At 36.4% G+C, this 22,443-nt stretch overlaps 1 pseudogene; it reads right to left on the reverse strand.

The window, feature by feature from the left end:
• Positions 1–2,176: 2,176 nt before the first annotated feature.
• LOC132362456 (BRISC complex subunit Abraxas 2-like) overlaps positions 2,177–22,443 on the reverse strand; it is a 31,849-nt pseudogene continuing 11,582 nt past the window's right edge.

Below are 22,443 nucleotides of genomic sequence, written 5' to 3' on the forward strand. Positions count from 1 at the left end.
AGGTGATGACTAAAAGCATATCATCACTTGAAAAATATTTTATTAAATTTTTTAGCTTATATTTTGGGATTTTATAGTTCAGCATGGCTTAGGTAGAGTGACATGAATTGTATATAATCTGAACATATTAAAACAAAGCACTGGAGAAATGGCAGGTTAATATGTAACCAAACAAAAAATTTTATCTGTAATAGTGTCAAATACATTTGTTACCTGGGAAATAGGCTAGATGTTAAAACCAAACAATGATATGAAGTGATGTTTCCAATACCTAAATTATGCACTGAGCTTGATGAAACTGAGCATGACAAACATTCAAAAAAGTATTCAAGAACTTGATGCATAAAACTGATTTCTTACTATTGTATTTCTTATTATATTCATTTTCATGAAAACTCCTAGAATTTCTGCAATTGCCACAAACAAAGGAAAATACAGCTTTCAGAAGACTCTACTTCATGTCAGATTTCTTATGTTCAAAATAAAGTTATAAAATAAATATAATAACATGAAATGTATAGAATCTTGTTAGAATAAACCTTATGCTGGTAATTTTCATTCATAGCAAATATGAGCGTCATCAGTCTTCTATGAAGGTCTTATCTACTATATTAATAAGTTTAAATGTACTAAGCATTATATCACAATCAGTACCTTTGACTCACGTCATACATTTAACCTACTGTGCCACTAAAATCCCCTGATTTACACACCCAATATGTAATCTGGAAGTCTAAATAAGAATGAACCCCAACATTGTCCAATGTTATCACATTTATACTTTACAACGTGGTGTAAAGGCGATTAGTCAGGTACTTTGATCAATATTTACAGGCAAATTTGTCCACTTTGGCTAATATCCTGAAAATAGCTGTTGACAATTTGTTTCTTTTTATGTTTATCCTTACTTTTCTATGATTTTAAGTGGAATGTTTAGGTTTTTCATTTCATATTTCTTTCACTCTTAATTTATAAACTCAAGGTAGAAAGTTGTGTTTAGTTTAATATTCCCTGAATTTAAATTGAGCTACAACCAGGTTTAAAAAGTTATTTTATTTTCCTCCAATCTGAGAAATGTTGATACAATCTCTACATTTGGGGTAAAAAAGACTATAAAGATAAAATATAGATCCTGAGTACATTTTTTACCTGTAGCCCATAGGTTTATTTTTTCCCCAGGTTTAAAGTGAATATTTACTCGTCAAGATTCCTAAACAATTTATTAAATATCTTTCCTCCACAAATAGAATTAACACCAGGATTTGTCAGGAAATCTAAATGAATTAAATGCATTACATAGGAACTGAACTAAATACACTGTGTCTGAAATCTGTTCATCATAAAATTTGAGTCTGGTACATAATTCCTTTCTGTCCTCCATTGCTGTACGTCCTTCCTTTAAGACTGGAACTGAGACCATAAATTGGCTAATACAACATAGCAGTCACTGTAATCCTCCAAAAGAAAAATAATTTATTTGATGACATACTTATTTGGATGATTACTTACTGGTAATTAGCATTTCTACATTATTTAAAAGGCAATCATTTTAAGTGGCAATACATATTAGGCTAGTAGAAAAAAGTTGAAGCAAAGCCCTCTATTTTGATCTCACAAAGTCATATCCAATACGACAAGAGAAGACATATCTGATTTGTCCCAATCAGACTTCATGGAATTATTTTTAAAAGTTTTCTGGTAAAGATGAACTTGGCTTATCATAGAAAGAAAGTTCTTTGAAATCTCTGCTAAACTCATTTTCTTTTGGGAAAAGTAAATTTCAAGGCATAATAGTGCAAGGAGTAAATTTTTCATTTATAGATTAATTATAGAACATTTATAGATTACTTGTGCTTAGTCTCTAATTTCTAATTTATTTTAAAGAACAAAAATTATGTTCATAATTTTACTTTGCCTAAATTTAACTGTACACCCTTGAATCACACCAGAATTAGGCAATTTGATTATCTTAATGGTTGTGTCTTAAAACCTGCACACTGGGACCAAAGGTGAGGATCTGCATATGTGAAGCTCCAACAAGTTCTGTGCACAAGGACTCTCCTCTTGGGAGTCCAGGGATCTGAGAAAGCAATTCTCCCTCAGAACAAGTTTTCAAATATTGTCTCAATAAGTAATTAAGAAAAACGGTGCTAAGTGGAGAGTGCATCTTCTTGAATTAATTCTGGGAGGTCTGAGTGTTCCTGGAGCCCTCTTGGGTATATGTCAGTGGTGGCAAATTCCTCAAACGTGAGTATTCCCTAATGTTATGGGAGCGGGGGTCAATCAAAGTTTCATCCTGCTTCACTTCCAGGATATTTCAGTCTGACACCAATGGAAGCATAATCGGAAGAGCCCATGGCTTGAGATCAAGGCATACATACTCTACTTTCCATGTGAGAAAGGCTCGAAGTGGTTTCTTGACTGTGTGGGTTAAAATCAGAGTAAGAGGGAGGAGGATCTGAAGGCTTTGCATCTCCCAGTGTACTTCTACCTCAGCTACAGACGCATGGCATCGGAGGACCAAACATGGGTTCCAAACTTTCAAACGGCATCTGTTTGCTTACCATTGCCTGCTGCAATCTTCTTTCTTGTTCTTTTCTTTTGTTTGTTTTTCATCTGAGTGATTTGTCTTTTTAATTTGTTCACTTCTGCCTGACAAGATTCAACAACTCACTCACTCTTTTCCACAGCTGCACACACAGCCTGCGTGAAGTGCGATATAAACCTGTGAATAGCCCGGATGTCTTTCATTACTCTGTCCTTGTTAAAAAAATAAATAAATAAAGTCATTACCATGCACTTTAATAACTGGCATAACTCTTAATATTTGGCACTGAAGGCACTTCGTACTCATGCTGGCTAATCTTGCCTACGTTGGGAATAGCGAAGGATTTCCTTTGATTCCATCTTCAATTTAGTCTAAAGAGAACTTTTACTAAAGCATGAGTGGAGTTGTTGGCTGTGGAGATGAAACTGCAGAGAAGGAAAAGGAGGTCAGGCTTGGGGAGAAAGCTGGTGAGCTGCTTGTGGAAAACCTCTCTGCGTGTTTCTGCTGTGTGTTTTGCCAGAATCTGTACCCACCGATAACTTTCTCTGATCTATAAGAATACTATGCAAACTGTCTTTACTAACTTTGCTTGCCTAGTTATAAAAACTAAAAAGTGTTGAAGAAGGCTAATGGTTTCAATTACTTGCAAAAATTCTGCGTTGTTGATTTGTGAGTCACCAATGCTAAAGGTTTCACCTTGTCTTACCTGTTCCAGCAAAAATCCTTCCTCAAATTTGTCACTTAAAAAGAGCAGTCCCCAAGTATAATCATGCTTAGGCTGGTGCTTCCATGAAGGGGGTCAATCTGGTTCTGGCAAAGAGGGCAAGGGGAAGCAAGTGAGATTCTGCCTGGCGTACATCTGTGCTTAGGACCCCCAATTTATGATGAAGGCGGACCTCAGAGAAGCGCTAACCCGGGGAACTAGGTGTGGGCCTTGGAGCACTCCCCATAGGTTTTAACATGTAGAGTCTAAAAAATGTATTCTATATTTTTAATATGTTTTATCAATTCAATATAAGATCCTTCAGATTTTTATAGAGATTTTAAAGCATTAAAAATTTATTGTTCTAATTGTTATATAGATGTCATCTTCTATAATCTTATTTTATGCTCTTATTTTACTGTTTCCTTTTTTTTTAAAACATCTTTATTGGAGTATAATTGCTTTATAATGGTGTGTTAGTTTCTGCTTTATAACAAAGTGTATCAGTTATACATATACATATGTCCCCATATCTCTTCCCTCTTGCATCTCCCTCCCTCCTACCCTCCCTATCCCACCCCTCTAGGTGGTCACAAAGCACGTGCTGATCTCCCTGTGCTATGCAGCTGCTTCCCACTAGCTATCTATTTTACGTTTGGTAGTGTATATATGTCCATGCCACTCTCTTTGTCCCAGCTTACCCTTAACCCTCCCCGTATGCTCAAGTCCATTCTCTAGAAGGTCTGTGTCTCTATTCCCGTCTTGCCCCTAGTTTCTTCATGACCATTTTTTTCTAGATTCCATATATATGTGTTAGCATATGGTATTTATTTTTCTTTTTCTGACTTACTTCACTCTATATGACAGTCGCTAGGTACATCCACCTCACTACAAATAACTCAGTTTCGTTTCTTTTTATGGCTGAGTAATATTCCATTGTATATATGTGCCACATCTTCTTTCTCCATTCATCTGTCGATGGACACTTAGGTTGCTTCCATGTCCTGGCTATTGTAAATAGAGCTGCAATGAACATTTTGGTACATGACTCTTTTTGAATTATGGTTTTCTCAGAGTATATGCCCAGTAGTGGGACTGTGGGTTTGTATGGTAGTTCTATTTTTAGTTTTTTAAAGAACTTCCATACTGTTCTCCATAGTGGCTGTATCAATTTACATTCCCACGAACAGTGCAAGAGGGTTCCCTTTTCTCCACACCCTCTCCAGCATTTATTGTTTGTGGATTTTTTGATGATGGCCATTCTGACCGGTGTGAGATGATATCTCATTGTAGTTTTGATTTGCATTTCTCTAATGATTAATGATGTTGAGCATTTTTTTCATGTGTCTGTTGGCAATCTGTATACCTTCTTTGGAGAAATGTCTATTTAGATCTTCTGCCCATTTTTGGATTGGGTTGTTTGTTTATTTGATATTGAGCTGCATGAGCTGCTTGGAAATTTTGGAGATTAATCCTTTGTCAGTTGCTTCATTTGCAAATATTTTCTCCCATTCTGAGGGTTGTCTTTTTGTCTTGTTTATGGTTTCCTTTGCTGTGCAAAAGCTTTTAAGTTTCATTAGGTTCCATTTGTTTATTTGTATTTTTATTTCCCTTTCTCTAGGAGGTGGGTCAAAAAGGATCTTGCTGTGATTTATGTCATAGAGTGTTCTGCCTAAGTTTTCCTCTAAGGGTTTGATAGTGTCTGGCCTTACATTTAGATATCTAATCCATTTTGAGTTTATTTTTGTGTATGGTGTTAGGGAGTGTTCTAATTTCATTCTTTTACATGTAGCTGTCCAGTTTTCCCAGCACCACTTATTGAAGAAGCTGTCTTTCCTCCACTGTATATTCTGGCCTCCTTTATCAAAGATAAGGTGACCATATGTGCGTGGGTTTATCTCTGGGCTTTCTATCCTGATCCATTGATCTATATTTCCGTTTTTATGCCAGTACCATACTGTCTTGATTACTGTTGCTTTGTAGTATAGTCTGAAGTCAGGGAGCTTGATTCCTCCACCTCCGTTTTTCTTTCTCAAGATTGCTTTGTCTATTCGGGATCTTTTGTGTCTCCATACAAATTGTGAAATTTTTTGTTCTAGTTCTGTGAAAAATGCCAGTGGTAGTTTGATAGGGATTGCATTGGATCTGTAGATTGCTTTGGGTAGTAGAGTCATTTTCACAATGTTGATTCTTCCAATACAAAAATATGGTATATCTCTCCATCTGTTTGTATCATCTTTAATTTCTTTCATCAGTGTCTTATAGTTTTCTGCATACAGGTATTTTGTCTCCTTAGGTAGGTTTATTCCTAGGTATTTTATTCTTTTTGTTGCAATGGTAAATGGGAGTGTTTTCTTAATTTCACTTTCAGATTTTTTATCATTAGTGTATAGGAATGCAAGAGATATCTGTGCATTAATTTTGTATCCTGCTACTTACCAAATTCATTGATTAGCTCTAGTAGTTTTCTGGTGGCATCTTTAGGATTCTTTATGTATAGTATCATGTCATCTGCAAATAGTGACAGCTTTACTTCTTCTTTTCCGATTTGGATTCCTTTTATTTCTTTTTCTTCTCTAATTGCTGTGGCTAAAACTTCCAAAACTATGTTGAATAATACTGGTGAGACTGGGCAACCTTGTCTTGTTCCTCATATTAGTGGAAATGGTTTCAGTATTTCATCATGGAGGATGATGTTGGCTGTGGGTTTGTCATATATGGCCTTTATTATGTTGAGGAAATTTCCCTCTATGCCTACTTTCTGGAGGGTTTTTATCATAAATTGGTGTTGAATTTTGTCAAAAGCTTTCTCTGCATCTATTGATATGATCATATGGTTTTTATCCTTCTATTTGTTAATATGGTGTATCACATTGATTGATTTGCATATATTGAAGAATCCTTTCATTCCTGAGATAAACCCCACTTGATCATGGTGTATGATCCTTTTAATGTGCTGTTGGATTCTGTTTGCTAGTATTTTGTTGAGGATTTTTGCATCTATATTCATCAGTGATATTGGCCTGTAGCTTTCTTTCTTTGTGACATCTTTGATTTTGGTATCAGGGTGATGGTAGTCTCATAGAATGAGTTTGGGAGTGTTCCTCCCTCTGCTATATTTTGGAAGAGTTTGAGAAGGATAGGTGTTAGCTCTTCTCTAACGGTTTGATAGAATTCACCTGTGAAGCCATCTGGTCCTGGGCTTTTGTTTGTTAGAAGATATTTAATCACAGTTTCAATTTCATTACTTGTGATTGGTCTGTTCATATTTTCTGTTTCTTCCTGGTTCAGTCTCGGAAGGTTATACCTTTCTAAGAATTTGTCCATTTCTTCCAGGCTGTCCAATTTAATGGCACAGAGTTGCTTGTAGTAGTCTCTTAGGGTGCTTTGTATTTCTGTGGTGTCTGTTGTAACTTCTCCTTTTTCATTTCTAACTTTATTGATTTGAGTCCTCTCCCTCCTTTTCTTGATGAGTCTGGCTAATGGTTTATAAATTTTGTTTATCTTCTCAAAGAACCAGCTTTTAGTTTTATTGATCTTTGCTATTGTTTTCTTTGTTTCTATTTCATTTATTTCTGCTCTGATCTTTATGATTTTTTTCCTTCTGCTAACTTTTGGTTTTGTTTGTTCTTCTTTCTCTAGTTCCTTTAGGTGTAAGGTTAGATTGTTTACTTGAGATTTTTCTTGTTTCTTAAGGTTGGCTTGTATAGTTATAAACTTCCCTCTTAGAACTGCTTTTGCTGTTTCCCATAGGTTTTGGATCATCGTGTTTTCATTGTCATTTGTTTCTAGGTATTTTTTGATTTCCTCTTTGATTTCTTCAGTGATCTTTTGGTTATTTAGTAACGTATTGTTTAGCCTCCATGTGTTTGTGTTTTTTGTATTTTTTCCCCTGTAATTGATTTCTAATTTCATAGTGTTGTGGTCAGAAAAGATGCTTGATATGATTTCAATTTTCTTAAATTTACTGAGGCTTGATTTGTGACCCAAGATGTGATCTATCCTGGAGAATGTTCCATGCGCACTTGAGAAGAAAGTGTAATCTGCTGTTTTTGGATAGAACGTCCTATAAATATCAATTAAATCTATCTGGTCTATTGTGTCATTTAAAGCTTCTGTTTCATTATTTATTTTCATTTTTGATGATTTGTCCATTGGTGTAAGTGAGGTGTTAATGTCCCCCACTATTATTGTGTTACTGTTGATTTCCTCTTTTATAGCTGTTAGCAGTTGCCTTATGTATTGAGGTGCTCCTATGTTGGGTGCATATATATTTATAATTTTTATATCTTCTTCTTGGATTGATCCCTTGATCATTATGTAGTGTCCTTCCTTGTCTCTTGTAACATTCTTTATTTTAAAGTCTACTTTATCTGATATGAGTATAGCTACTCCAGCCTTCTTTTGATTTCCATTTGCATGGAATATGTTTTTCCATCCCCTCACTTTCAGTCTGTATGTGTCTCTAGGTCTGAAGTGGGTCTCTTGTAGTATATATATGGGTCTTGTTTTTGTATCCATTCAGCAAGCCTGTGTCTTTTGGTTGGAGCATTTAATCCATTCACGTTTAAGGTAATTATCGATATGTATGTTCCTATGACCATTTTCTAAATTGTTTTGTGTTTGTTTTTGTAGGTCCTTTTCTTCTCTTGTGTTTCCCACTTAGAGAAGTTCCATTCGTGTTTGTTGTAGAGCTGGTTTGGGGGTGCTGAATTCTCTTAGCTTTTGCTTGTCTGTAAAGCTTTTGATTTCTCCATAGAATCTGAATGAGATCCTTGCCGGGTAGAGTAGTCTTGGTTGTAGGTTCTTCCCTTTCATCACTTTAAGTATATCATGGCAGTCCCTTTTGGCTTGTAGAGTTTCTGCTGAGAAATCAGCTGTTATCCCTATGGGAGTTCCCTTGTATGTTATTTGTCGTTTTTCCCTTGCTGCTTTCAATAATTTTTCTTTGTCTTTAATTTTTGCCAATTGATTACAATGTGTCTTGGCATGTTTCTCCTTGGATTTATCCTGTATGGGACTCTCTGTACTTCTTGGACTTGATTAACTATTTCCTTTCCCACATTAGGGAAGTTTTCAACTATAATCTCTTCAAATATTTTCTCAGTCCTTTTCTTTTTCTCTTCTTCTTCTGGGACCCCTATAATTCGAATGTTGGTGCATTTAATGTTGTCCCAGAGGTCTCTGAGACTGTCCTCAATTCTTTTCATTGTTTTTTCTTTATTCTGCTCCGCAGTAGTTATTTCCACTGTTTTATCCTCCAGGTCACTTATCCGTTTTTCTGCCTCAGTTATTCTGCTATTGATCCCTTCTAGAGAAGTTTTAATTTCATTTATTGTGTTGTTCATCACTGTTTGTTTGCTCTTTAGTTCTTCTAGGTCCTTGTTAAACACTTCTTGTATTTTCTCCATTCTATTTCCAAGATTTTGGATCATCTTTACTATCATTATTCTGAATCCTTTTCCGGTAGACTGCCTATTTCTTCTTCATTTGTTAGGTCTGGTGGGTTTTTGCCTTGCTCCTTCATCTGCTGTGTGTTTCTCTGTCTTCTCATTTTGCTTAACTTACTGTGTTTGGGGTCTCCTTTTCACAGGCTGCAGGTTCATAGTTCCCACTGTTTTTGGTGTCTGTCCCAGTGGCTAAGGTTGGTTCAGTGGATTGTGTAGGCTTCCTGGTGGAGGGGGCTAGTGCCTGTGTTCTGGTGGATGAGGCTGGATCTTGTCTTTCTCGTGGGCAGGTCCACGTCTGGTGGTGTGTTTTGGGGTGTCTGTGGCCTTATTATGATTCTAGGCAGCCTCTCTGCTAATGGATGGACTTGTGTTTATGTCTTGCATGTTGGATGGCACAGGGTATGCAGCACTGTAGCTTGCTGGTCTTTGAGTGGAGCTGGGTCTTGGTGTTGAGATGGAGATCTCTGGATGAGTTTCACCATTTGATATTATGTGGAGCTGGGAGGTATCTTGTGGACCAGTGTTCTGAACTTGGCTATCCCACCTCAGAGGCACAGCCCTGATTCCTGGCTGGAGCACCAAGAGCCTGTCATCTACACGGCTCAGAATAAAAGGCAGAAAAAAAAAGAAAGAAAGAAAGAAGATAAAATAAAATAAAGTAAAATAAAATACCTATTAAAATACAAAATAAAAATAATTATTAAAAAAATGTTTTAAAAAGTAATTAAAAAAAAAAGAAAGAAAGAAAGAAAGAAGAAATCAACCAAACCAAAAAACAAATCCACCAATGATAACAAGTGCTAAAAACTATATAAAAATAATAATAATAAAAAAACGGACAGAACTCTAGGACAAATGGTAAAAGCAAAACTATACAGACAAAATCACACACAGAAGCATACACGTACACACTCACAAAAAGAGAAAAAGGGGAAAATACATATATATCGTTGCTTTCAAAGTCCGCCTCCTCAATTTGGGTTGATTCGTTGTTTATTCAGATATTCCACAGATGCAGGGTACATCAGGTTGATTGTGGAGATTTAATCCGCTGCTCCTGAGGCTGCTGGGAGAGATTTCCCTTTCTCTTCTTTGTTCGCACAGCTCCCAGGGTTCAGCTTTGGATTTGGCCCCGCCTCTGAGTGTAGGTCTCCTGCGGGAGTCTGTTCTTTGCTCAGACAGGACGGGGTAAAAGGAGCCGCTGATTCGGGGGCTCTGGCTCACTCAGGCCGGGGGGAGGGAGGGGTACGGTTGCGGGGCGAGTCTGTGGAAGCAGAGGCCAGCGTGACATTGCAACAGCCTGAGGCGCACCGTGCGTTCTCCCAGGAAAGTTGTCCCTGGATCACGGGACCCTGGCAGTGGCGGGCTGCACAGGCTTCCGGGAGGGCAGGTGTGGATAGTGACCTGTGCTTGCTCACAGGCTTCTTGGTGGCGGCAGCAGCAGCCTTAGCGCCTCATGCCCGTCTCTGGGGTCCGCGCTGATAACCACGGCTCATGCCCGTCTCTGGAGCTCCTTTAAGTGGTGCTCTTAATCCCCTCTCCTCGTGCACCAGGAAACAAAGAGGCAAGAAAAAGTCTCTTCCCTCTTTGGCAGCTCCAGACTTTTTCCCGGACTCCCTCCTGGCTAGCTGTGGTGCGCTAACCCCTTCAGGCTGTGTTCACGCAGCCAACCCCAGTCCTCTCTCTGGGATCCGACCAAAGCCCGAGCCTCAGCTCCCATCCCCTGCCCGCCCCGGCGGGTGAGCAGACAAGCCTCTCGGGCTGGTGAGTGCTGGTCGGCACCGATCCTCTGTGTGGGAATCTCTCCGCTTTGCCCTCCGCACCCCTGTGGCTGTGCTCTCCTCTGTGGCTCTGAAGCTTCCCCCCTCTGCCACCTGCAGTCTCTGCCCACGAAGGACCTTCCTAGTGTGTGGAAACTTTTCCTCCTTCACATCTCCCTCCCAGAGGTGCAGGTCCCGTCCCTATTCTTTTGTCTCTGTTTTTTCTTTTTTCTTTTGCCCTACCCAGGTACATGGGGAGTTTCTTGCCTTTTGGGAGGTCTGAGGTCTTCTGCCAGCATTCAGTAGGTGTTCTGTAGCCATTGTTCCACATGTAGATGTGTTTCTGATGTATTTGTGGTGAGGAAGTTGATCTCCACATCTTACTTTTCCGCCATCTTGAAGCTCCTCTACTGTTTCCTTCTTAATTGCATAATTACTCATTTTGTAATGTATTACAAGTTTTGAAATACTACAGTAGTCTTTTTCCATACTGCCTTCAAAGAAAGAAGAGTTGAACACTTTTATAGCTTCTCTCTTACCTTCTGACTCTTCCCATATATCTGTATTTTATCTTGAAGGTAGAGTCCATTAATTGTCCCCATTTTTTTTTCTTTTGTATCCTACTTTGCTCCAGCAGTTATACCAGTTAAGATTTTTCAGTACTAGCTCTCCTTCAATTTTGGTGTTCTGTATTCTAATTTATTTTTATTAGTCTTTCCCCTGTCTTAATGATGTTGTTTAATTAAACCTAATTGTTTCTTTTCAAAAACAACAGCCACATTTAGTGGATATTCCATTATTGGTACAGAATTGTACCTATACTTTGAGAAATCAATTATTTAACTCTTCGTGTTCATCAGTGATCCCATGAGTCTTTTTGAATGTCTGGGGATATACTAAGATATAACCTGCACAATATATATTTATATAAGACTAAAGGATGATCAATTTAGATAAAATAGGAAGATGTACTAAGTGAACAAAATGCTAGAAAATGCAAAAAGAAAAAAGACATTGTTGTTGAGCTCAAAGTGTGGAATTCCATGTTTAAGATGTTATATTACATATGCCAGTGTTTTATTCAGGGAAAGATATTTGAATAAATTATTGGGTTGGCTAAAAATTTCGTTTGGGTTTCCCTTAAGATGTTATGAAAAATGCCCGAACGAACTTTTTGGCCAACCCAATATTTAATCAGTATTTGTTTGATACGTTATTTCATTGAGTTTTGGCATTGAAAATTAAAGTTAAAATTGTTAATGTCTTTCAGTAGTAGTTTATATTTGTACATTTTACTTGGAACATAGTAGGCCTTTTTAATTTCTCTTAGTTCTCAATCTTGAGAATTTATTTACTTTAGTTCTAGATTTTTAATTTTATTTTATTATGTCCTTGCTTATTTAGTCATCCATCTTTGTTCTGTGCTCTTTTTGGGAGACTCCTATTACTTACATAGTATATTTTCATTCTCATTCTCCTCTTGGAATGAAATTGCTCCAATCTGTCTTCTATTTCACTTATCTGATTTTCTTCAAGGACAATTCAACTACACTATATTAAATGTTTTCAATACTGATTTTACTTTTTACACTTTAGAAATTATTTCAGTCTTTCTGTGTTCATTTTTAAGATCCAGTTTCAGTTTACTAACCATTGGTATGAGTTGTTTTTATAAAACTTTCTAGGAATTCATGTGAAAGTTCCTCTTTAGGAATTCATATTACCTTTAAATTTTGTGATTTCTCCTTTTTCTTTGATGTTACAGAATATTTGGTTTGCTTATTTGTTTTAAACTGAGAACGGATTTTTTTAAATTAATAGTCTCTATTAATTTGCTTGCTTACTTCTGGGAAATAGAACTTGAAACAGACTTAAGAGTCTTAATGTTTGGAATTGGAAAGTGGACCAGCTTAAGAAGTTCCCTTTACTTGCCTTCAAAACTCAAATATTTTCAGAAACACATTCCTGTATTTAAAACAAAATAGAATGCAATTCTTGATTTCATGTTGGCAATTTAATATCCCAAGAGAAGGATAAATGAATGAACAGAAATGTATGTATATGAATGTCTACTGAAAGCTATATGTTAGAATATAGATAACAGCACTCTTTCTAATAGCCCCAAACTAGTAAACCAAACAAGTGAGCAAAAGTAGAATGAATAGATAAATTGTAGTATATCCACAAAATGGAATACTAAACAGCAGTATTAATGAATAAACTACTAACAATGCCAGTACTTACACACCTAATATTGAGCAAAAGAATCCAGACACAAAAACTAAAACTCATCTATGGTGATGAGAGGTGAGCTGGTGTTACCTTTGGTGAGGAGAGTTGTGATTGGGAGGGAGCAGAGGCCCCCACTTGGGAACTTGGTAATGTTTCATTTATTGCTCTTGAAAGGGGTTATATGAACATGTTCAATTTGTGAAAATTTATTGAGAAACATATACATGATCTGTGCACTTCTTTGTGTGTTTGTAATTCTCAACAGTTTATCTTAAAAATGCATGGGATGTAGGGGTAGCCACACTGCATCTGTATCTGCCACACATCTGTAACTAATCATCTTCAGTATCTGTAATGAATATGTTGTCTAATGATAACATATATCATATGTCATTAAACAAGAATAAGCGTTATGCCATAAATGAATGAAGAGAGGGTGAAATAATTCTGATGAGGAATCAGAAATGGCTTCATAAAGGAATTCTCAGTGTAGAGGATTGATCTGGGTGTACAGAGAGACAAAATGAAAGGAAATCAGTTAAGAAGCTATTGCAATACTCTAGGATTGCATCTTAGTGTTTAAGGGCTGAGCATTGTGACTTGGGCAGTTAGGTGACTTCTAAGTATTTGTTAAACATGAACAACATTGGACTGAATGCTATCTTTGACAATAAACTGAATTACCACATGGGGGGAATAAAAGCACAAGCTTTTCTCATCATTTATACTAATTATATTTTGGGGAAATTCTGGACATGAGCATGGGTTTTGGGATTTTGATTCTCATTAAACAAAGATACATTGAACCAAATTTTGTTTATATAGTCATTAGTGTGTTGGAAATATGGAGACTAATAAACATCACAAAAGTGACAAAATAATTGCAAGTTACATGTTGTGAAGATTTCCAATTCACTGAACTCCTTATTGATTTATCTTTGCACTTATTCTTTGATTTAAAAAGTACATAGCAATATTTTAGAAATGCAGATGTAAGACAATATAAGAAGAAGAAAGAATTATATGTACCCAACTCTAAGGTGACCTCCTTACCATGGATTAAATCTATCCACTCATCCACTGAGACATCACTTACTATAGAGGGTCTAATTTCACTTTCAGCAGCATTATTCAAAGAACGAACAGAAAAACTTAGCAAGTCCACTAAATGTGGACTTCATCAATCAGCTAGCAAACACAACCAAGTCTAAAACAAGTCAATGATTATTTCTATTGGGTCAGAAAGCAGAAAGTGAAATATAAGGCAACTCTGGATTTCTCCAAGAATAGCAAGTTGTCTGAGGTCAACAAAACTTTCTGCAAGTGTTCCTTCTCCCTGAAAAAGATATTATCAGTATCACAATTGTAGACAACCCTGTCATTTTACAGGAATTTGGAAAATGATGTCACTTACAACACTAAACTGTGAAATATAAATGAGGGAGGATGTATTAGAATCAAAAGAAGAAAAAATCTTAAAAAAAAAAAAAGCTTCAAATTAATTCTAACCTCATGTAGAGGTGACAAATGAGAAACCATAGAAGGGAGATAGAGAAGGAGACCAGTGGGGCGAGACTGAATGCAGAGAGACAGGACCAGCGTCAGAAAGCCATGCCTCCCGCCCCCGCCCTCCCGCCATTCTTACTCTCTCCTCATACTTCCTAGTTTGGTGCTTTATGCAAATATGTACCTGCTTGGAGATCTCCTGGAAGACAAATGGTGAGGAAAAACCTCTGTTCACTTGCCCACAGTGGGCAACCTGGTTAGATAAACTTATTTTACTTCAGTCTTCAATTGCAAGTAAACAAAATCAAATGAGGAGTATATGAAAAAATAAGATGTATAAATGCGGGAAGGAAAGATCACTACATGCATATTTAGTAAAAAATTTCTAAAGTCTCATCATATGTGCAGACTATAACAAAATTGATCATTTCTAGATATTTCAAGTCAAATCTGTACCAAATCACTGGCATTCCATGAACCAGAACAGACCTCTGATTTGGTGGCATTAATCATCCAACTAGGTCATGCAGAGCAGCTTAAAGACCACGAAGCTTCATTTTGTAGCTCACAGTGTAATTCCCACTGTAGCCTTCCTATCCATACAAAGCAGAGACTTCAGAGCAGAAAGCCTCCAGGTCAATAAGGTAGTTTTTTTTTTCTTTTTTTTTTTTTTTGGATTGGTTCATTCTTAGGTTCCTGTACTCAGCTGGATTTAAAAAAAAAAAGCCTCATGAGGAAAGACAGAGAAATGCCCAAATGCTCAGATTTTTTGTTTTGTTTTGTTTTGGGTTAGAGAATATATCTTGTCTCCACTCTCAGTACCCAGAAAAGGCAAAGGACGTCCTCAGTATATATGCTATGGAAGGAAATGCCTTATTCTATGCACTTGGTATGGGACCTTAGGCCAGTCGTTGCCCCTCCTCTCAACTTTAGTGCATCCCTGGTAAAGTGTGGTTGGTAGTAATACCTCTTCCTGGGATTGTTTCAAAAACATAATTAGATAATGCCTGTGAAAGCACATTGTGAATTCTAAAGTGCTCTGCAAATATAAGGGATAAAAGATTGGAAAGTGCCTCTGGGTGGCTCCTTCTCAAATATACCCAGATATTAACATTTTAGTGAAAAAATAGTGCTAATATTTCTCATTGGCACTTTACTACAGCAGAAGTAAGTAATCTAAGTAGAGGAATATATTTTTCCTTAAGACTCAATAAAGCTATTTTCATTTCAATTGGGAAATTGTGGCACATAAATATTTTTATTTTCCCTGAATTGACCTTGTGGAGAAAAAAAATTAAAATGTTATTCACCACTTGTCTAATGGAAAAATCTGAAAGTCAGAGGAACCGTGTTCTCATCTTGCCATCAAGACCTTGTGTGTGACCTTGGACAAGTTACTGTTCTTCCCATCAATCAGTTCTGTCCAACAAATATTTATACAGTCCGAATGTATGCCAAGTTCTGTGCTAAGCTCGGCCTGAAGAACAAAGAAAACAGCAAAAGGCATAGTCCTTGACATCTAAGAACTTTACAACTTAATAAATTTTTTCACCTTCCAAACAGAAGGGGTACCCATCTCTCAGGTTTGTTATGAGAATAAAATATAGGATGGGAGAGTGCTTGGCAGAATTGGAATGTGTTACATATGCAAAGTGGTATTATTACTAGACATAAAACCATCAGAAGCATGTAAATGGTTAAAGAATACTTAACAGAGAGAAGTGGAGAAGGGATTAATGTTTATAGAACTTCTGCTCCAGACAGAGAGATCTACATATATTATTTCATCCACACAACAAACTGGTTAGACGGATATTAATCGCTGCTTTTGACCAGTGGGGAAATTGAGAATCTTATCAGTTAAAACGACTTAGCTAACAAATCAGAGCCCCTATGCAAACCAAGGTCAGTCTGACTGCAACGACTACAGAAACAGTTGATGTATATTGTGCATTGCTTCAGAAATCCACACATATTTTCACAGGGAAAGGAGTCGCCAAAACTTAACAAGCAGCAATAATCAGCTGTAGAAATAGCTAAGAACATATTTTTTCAACTTATCTTTTTTAACAAAGGCATTTGAAGGAAAGGACAAATTGAACTAATTTAACTAACTTAATTAAGATATCAACATAAAGGAATCAAAAACCGGTATCACTGTTCTCTTAATCCCCGAACACAACTCATGCCTAGTATAATTTTTGTTTAAAAGCAAAACTAATGTTGTTTTGTGGGTCCTTAGGTAGTTAGAATGGAAGGAAAAACTGCACATTTTGGCACTCACATGGTTAAAGGAATCATTTAGAGAGGACTTCATGAAATGATTTCTGTAATGCTTTCTGTGTGGATTAGCATACCAAGCAAAATACAAAAGGTAGCTTAATGCCTAGATATATTGAAATCAAGAGCTTAACTTCTAATATCCTCTCTCCAATCAGGTATGGATTTACAAAACATTTTACTATGGTTGTTATTTTTCCTAGCTAAAACTCACAACTAAATCCACTAGCTTGAAAGACTGTTGAGTTATACTGGTATGATTTTCAAAATTTATTTTCAACCTACATAGAAGAATGAGATAAACTCTTGGGGTATGCAAAAGCTGGAAACTGCTTAGAAGCAGCTACGAAGAGTACATATAAATCAAGCAGCCTGGAATTATAAATATGTAATGACTATTTAGAAAAAATTTTTTTAATGATTGATTCTCTTGCTGACCTAAATGGCTATGAATTAACACATTTCCCTCATAGCAGGAAGAGAGCTACTAATATTTATCTAGTGTCTACTAAATGCTAGACCCTGTGGCACATACTTTTTATACATTATTTCATTTACCTCCCACAAAAACCCTATGAAGCAAGTAATATTGTCTTTATGTTCCAGCCAGATGATGGAAATTCTAGATGATAGGATTGAGATTTAGAATTCAAATAATGGTCCAAAACACAAAACTAATAAATATCAGAGCCAAGATTCATCTCTGAGTCTGTCTATTCCCTTCAATATCCTGCATCCCTCTTCATGTTAGGTACCTTAGAAGGTGCCATCTCTGTACGCCATTTGCAAATATAAAAGGCTTGAAAGGCAATGAAAAGAATTCCCAGTATAGGTTAATTCATTCATTCACTTAACATGTAATTATTAAGTACCTACTCTTTGCCAAGCCCATGATGGGCAACACATTGGTGAAGGAAACATACATGGGCTTTGTTGTCATGGGGTTTACAGTATGAATTATTTTAGGCTTTGAACCAGCGGAGTCTCAAAATAACTCAGAACTGAAAATAAACTAGACTACACATTGTGAACCAGATGTATCTACTCTCTCCCTCACTGTCTGGTGACTCAGGCTAAACAGTAAGCACACTGAGTGCAGTTGTGTCATCAATAAAATTGAGATAACAAAAATTGTACTATTTCCCTCAAGGTGGTATTATGAGGAATAAATAACACAATGCATATGAAATTACCATCAGCATTCAAAGACAGATGCACACATACATAAAAGGATTATTGTTTTGCTTATTAAGGAAAAGATAATACATTTTTAGCTTATGAAAAAAGCAATTATGTGACAGTATAGCAACAGTTTCTACCAGATTGCAAAATTTTGAGGCTCCTGCTCATGTAGACATATAGATAATAAATTGGGAAAGGAATTGCAGAAAAGAATAATTCATTTATTATTTTAATTATTTGATATATAGTATCAAGGCAATCTGGTAAAGCATAAAGCATAACTTTGGAATCTTTATCTTGTGGATTTAGATTTAACTGATCAACCCAAATGCTTGTGCACACACTGAGTGGTGAAAGTGTACCAGGTTAACAGAAAGATTTAACACAAAGAGATGCTCATTGTCCAGTGTGCCAGGCACCGTGATGGGCCCAAGAGATGGGCCATATTCCCAGGGAACTTGTAGTCTACTGGGAGATACAGAAAACAGCCAGATGCTATTCACTGATGCTAAGTGTTAAATCAGGAAGATTCAGGGCATTACAAGAACACAGTCTAAAGTCACTTAAATCCATCCTAGTATCTACGAAACCCCTAAACTGAGGGTTTCGGGATGAAGAGGCAATTCCAGGTAAAGGTTAGTGTTTGGTGGTAGAATATTTCAAGCAGAAAGAAGACCTAATGCAAACACATGGAAACAAGAGCAAGCAGGAAACATTGAAGACAGAAGCCTAGTCTGTGGTGGCTGGAGGAATGGAGCATGCAGAGAGCAAAGCAGGGGAAGTAGTTTGCCGCAAATTATGAGCTTGGAGAAGTTAAGGGAGAGGTACCCTGGGCATAAAGACTTCTGAGGATGTATTGAGAAATGTGGAATTTCTCCTCACAGTAAGGTAACTGATACTAAGAGGCTTTGATTTTGAGTTGGATTTTGGCTTGGGGATAAGCAAGAAGGTCACAATCAGACTTGCTCTTAAGAGATATCCCACTTGTGTCTGGGTGAAGAATGGGTTGGTAAGGTTAAGCCAGGAGGCTGATTAGGAGGATGCTGAAATCGCTAAGCTAGAACTTTTCCTGAGTTACCATGACCCATGACTGAAAATAAATGAGTATCATAAATATAAATCATAAGCAGAGAGAATCGTTTGCCAAAGAAGTGAAACGCTAATTGAAAAGCCAGAAGAGTACTGAGCAAGGTGTGGAAGATCATGGAGGTGATTAAAATTGTTTCCTTTGGCTTAGATTTGTAGGACTTCCAGGATTAACTGGAACAATCTCCCTGCTCTCACCCCCCAAGGCCTCCCAATTATCCTTTTTGTTCTGACTGGGGGATAAGTGTGATTGCTGCCCTTTCTGTAAGTGAAATGCAGGCCTCATCTGTGGGATCCTGAAGGCCAACCTGGTACAGCATTACTTAGTAGGGGCCAGGGGTCTTATCTGACTAAGAATTCATTTGTGGCTTTCAGCCCTGTCTTTGTCATCACATCCAAAGCACTCAGACTATTTCCTCTCTGCACACATTGCTGCTGTAGAGCATGGTACTCTTTGTTTCACATAGGAAGATAGAGTTATTCATTTCAGTGGTATCATAATATTGAACAGCTGGTCATTGTATCTCACTGTCTCACTTCTCACACACTCTGCTTTTTCAGCCACAGTCCCATGACCAAACACTGTGAAAACCAAAGGAAACGTGTTATAAAAGCAACTATGCTGATGAACAAAACATATAGACCCTCTGGGTATAAGTGAAAAATCCAACAATTCATATTTCTGTCCTTTTCACAATTAACTCTTAAAAAATGTTATGCTGATATAAAACCTCATATTTGAACAATCTATCTCTTATTTTTATAGTTATAATAACAATTGATCTAATTTAATTAGTGATTTTAGAAAGATATTATTAGGGAGATCAGTTATATAATCAGAACATGGAAATTAAATAAACTATTCAAAATTCACAGGCAAATTTAATAATTGCTGGTACTTAACAGCAGGTCACTTGACTCCAGGATGAATTGCCAACTCCCAAACCAGGTCTAAAGGCTCTGTGTATCTGAACTGGCCCTTTGATCAAACCATACGGCAGGCTCAAAGACAATCTTTGTTCAAAGTCAAAACCCCATATGCAAGTCTTCCCATTACTATCTTTGTATCATTTGTGGACTTTTGACTGGTATTGGGATGATAATAATAACATAGTAGTAATAACAAAAACAATGATAACTGAGCAGCTGTCGCATAATGGTTAATAATATTAAAACAACAACAACAATAATAGAGCAGCTGTAACAAGGTAATTAAACATGCAGGCTCTGGGCCACATTGTCTAGGTTTAGTGTACTGGCTCCAACACTCTTTGACTAAATGTATGAGCTTAAGCAAGTTATCTATCCTCTCTGTTCCTCTGTCTCTTTATTTTTTAAATAAATATCATTCAGGTATAAGAAAAAAATTGATTATAATAACACCATCTAACAGAGATGTAGTTTAAGGATTAAAAGAAGTAGTACCTATTAGGTGCTTAAAAAATTATCTGGCACATAGTAAACATTCAATAAGTATTGCCTACAATCATTATTTTTTAAATATGTGTATGTATCTATAGTATTATATTGTTAAAATATTATTAGTATTATTGTTGTCATTATTGTTACTACTGTCATTACTACTTTCTGGCTCACAAAAGCCCCATGAGGTAGGTGGTAAACAGTTACTCAGTTAGCTATTAAGGGATTGAGTAAGGGTTTGAACCAGACATGCCCAATATCAAAATCCATAAAGCCTTGCTTAATTTCTTATTGCTCCTGTAAAAAATTACCACAAACTTATTTTTTGTATGGTATTATAGGTCAGAAGTCTAGCATGGCTCTCCCTGGGCTAAAGTTAAAGTTTGGCAAGGCTGTGTTCCTTTCAGTGTCTAGGGGAGAACCCATTTCCTTTCTCATTCAGGTTGTTGGCAGAACTCAGGTCCTTGTGGTTGTCAGACTGAGGTATTCATTTCCTTGCTGGCTGTCAGCTGAGAACTCTTCCCAACTTCTAAAGGTCAACAACTCTCTGCCTCATGGCTTCCTTCCTTCACTGTCAAATTGAGCTACAGAGTGCCAAGTCTCTCTCATACCTTGAATGTCTCCTGCCTATTCTTCCATCACATTTCTCTGACTGACTCTTCTGCCTTCCTCTTCCACTTTTAAGGGCCATCTGATTACACTGGGCCCACACAGATAATTCAAGGTAGTCTCCCTATTTTAAGGGCTGTGACCTTAATTCCATCTTCCAAGTTCTTTTTGCCATCTGAAACATGTGTACCTATTCACATGTTTCAGAGCTGAGGGCAAGGGCATCTTTTGTGGGCCATTGTTCAGCCTATCACATTGTGGCACCTCTGAGTTGTGCTGGAGGCCAGGTGGAGTCAGAGCAGTAAAGCTGCTAGTGACAAAGAAAGAGGAAAATGAGCATTATAAGCAAGAGGATATATTAATCAAATGTTCTAAAAGGCAATTCTAATGGCATACTAAGCATGAGGCCAATGGTGAAAGCAAGAGTGTGGGTACAGTAGATCAGTTTTGTGAGAAACAAAACAAATTATAAATGTATTAAAGTGGTAAATAGGGGAAAGTGAAAAAAATAAAAAAGGGTAAATATTAATTTGACAGTACTAAATAAGTTATTGGTTGAAAAGAATAGAAAGGAATTATAAAGAAAACATTAATAGAGCTGAACAAATAAAATATGTATATAAGAAGAATATTTCAAGGGGTTAATACCACAAATGTATTAATATCTCTTGCCAATCAATAAGATAAAAACTCCAATAGACTTGTGGACAAAGGAAATTCATAAACAGGCAATTCATAATTGAAGAAACATCAATGGTCAATAAATACATGCAAACACTTAATTCCATATATATATTATTCTAATATCAAATTTGAGCAAAGATAAAAATTTGTCTAAATAAGAATGTTTTCCTGTGATACAACTTCTAAATGTTTATTTCAGGGAAATAAGTGGAAATATACACCAAAAATATGTATAAGGATATTCATCACAGCATTATTTACTTATAATAGAAAAAAAAATTAAAAGGGTACATGTGACTAAAATGATCCCTTGTGTTTGCAATGAATGTCTTACAAAATCATTGTTTAATTTTTTGGCCAAACGTATGAACATGATTTGGTGTAGAAAACAAACAAATGAAAAATCTGTTCAAAGTGTTTTGAAAAGAAAATAAAAATGAAGCTATTGAGATTTTCCTAAGAATACAGATTTGAAAAGTAATCTGAGACCCCCAAGCCACAGTGAACCCAATAGGAAGTGGCTTTAAAACCTTTTGGAAGATTTCAAGGCACAAATATAGAACTATTTGGGAAAGAATAAACTAGGATAAAGGCTAAAATACAAATGTGAAGCAAGCATATAAATACATCTGGTTTCATGGAGATTGGGGCAAACATGGAATTTAGAAAGATACTATCGTGAATTGAGTTAGATTTAGTCATAAGTTTACATTTAATGATTCAGAACTAATCATGATTTTTCATTTAATGAGTAAGATTTATGAAATTCTACAAGATTGAAAATATTAGTAATTAATTCAAAAGGCTTGGTAAAGAAATATGATCGCTCACTCAAAGACAATTCAGTATTGGAAATGAGGCATGATTACATCTGGCAGAAATTTATAATACTAACTTGATAGTAACATTTAACTATAGGAAGAGAATGTAAATTTCACTCAGATTTCACACTATGAGTAATGAAAAATCAATTGAGGAATA

This window comes from Balaenoptera ricei, chromosome 1 (genome assembly GCF_028023285.1).
Source record: "Balaenoptera ricei isolate mBalRic1 chromosome 1, mBalRic1.hap2, whole genome shotgun sequence".
Classification (NCBI taxonomy): Eukaryota; Metazoa; Chordata; class Mammalia; order Artiodactyla; family Balaenopteridae; genus Balaenoptera; species Balaenoptera ricei.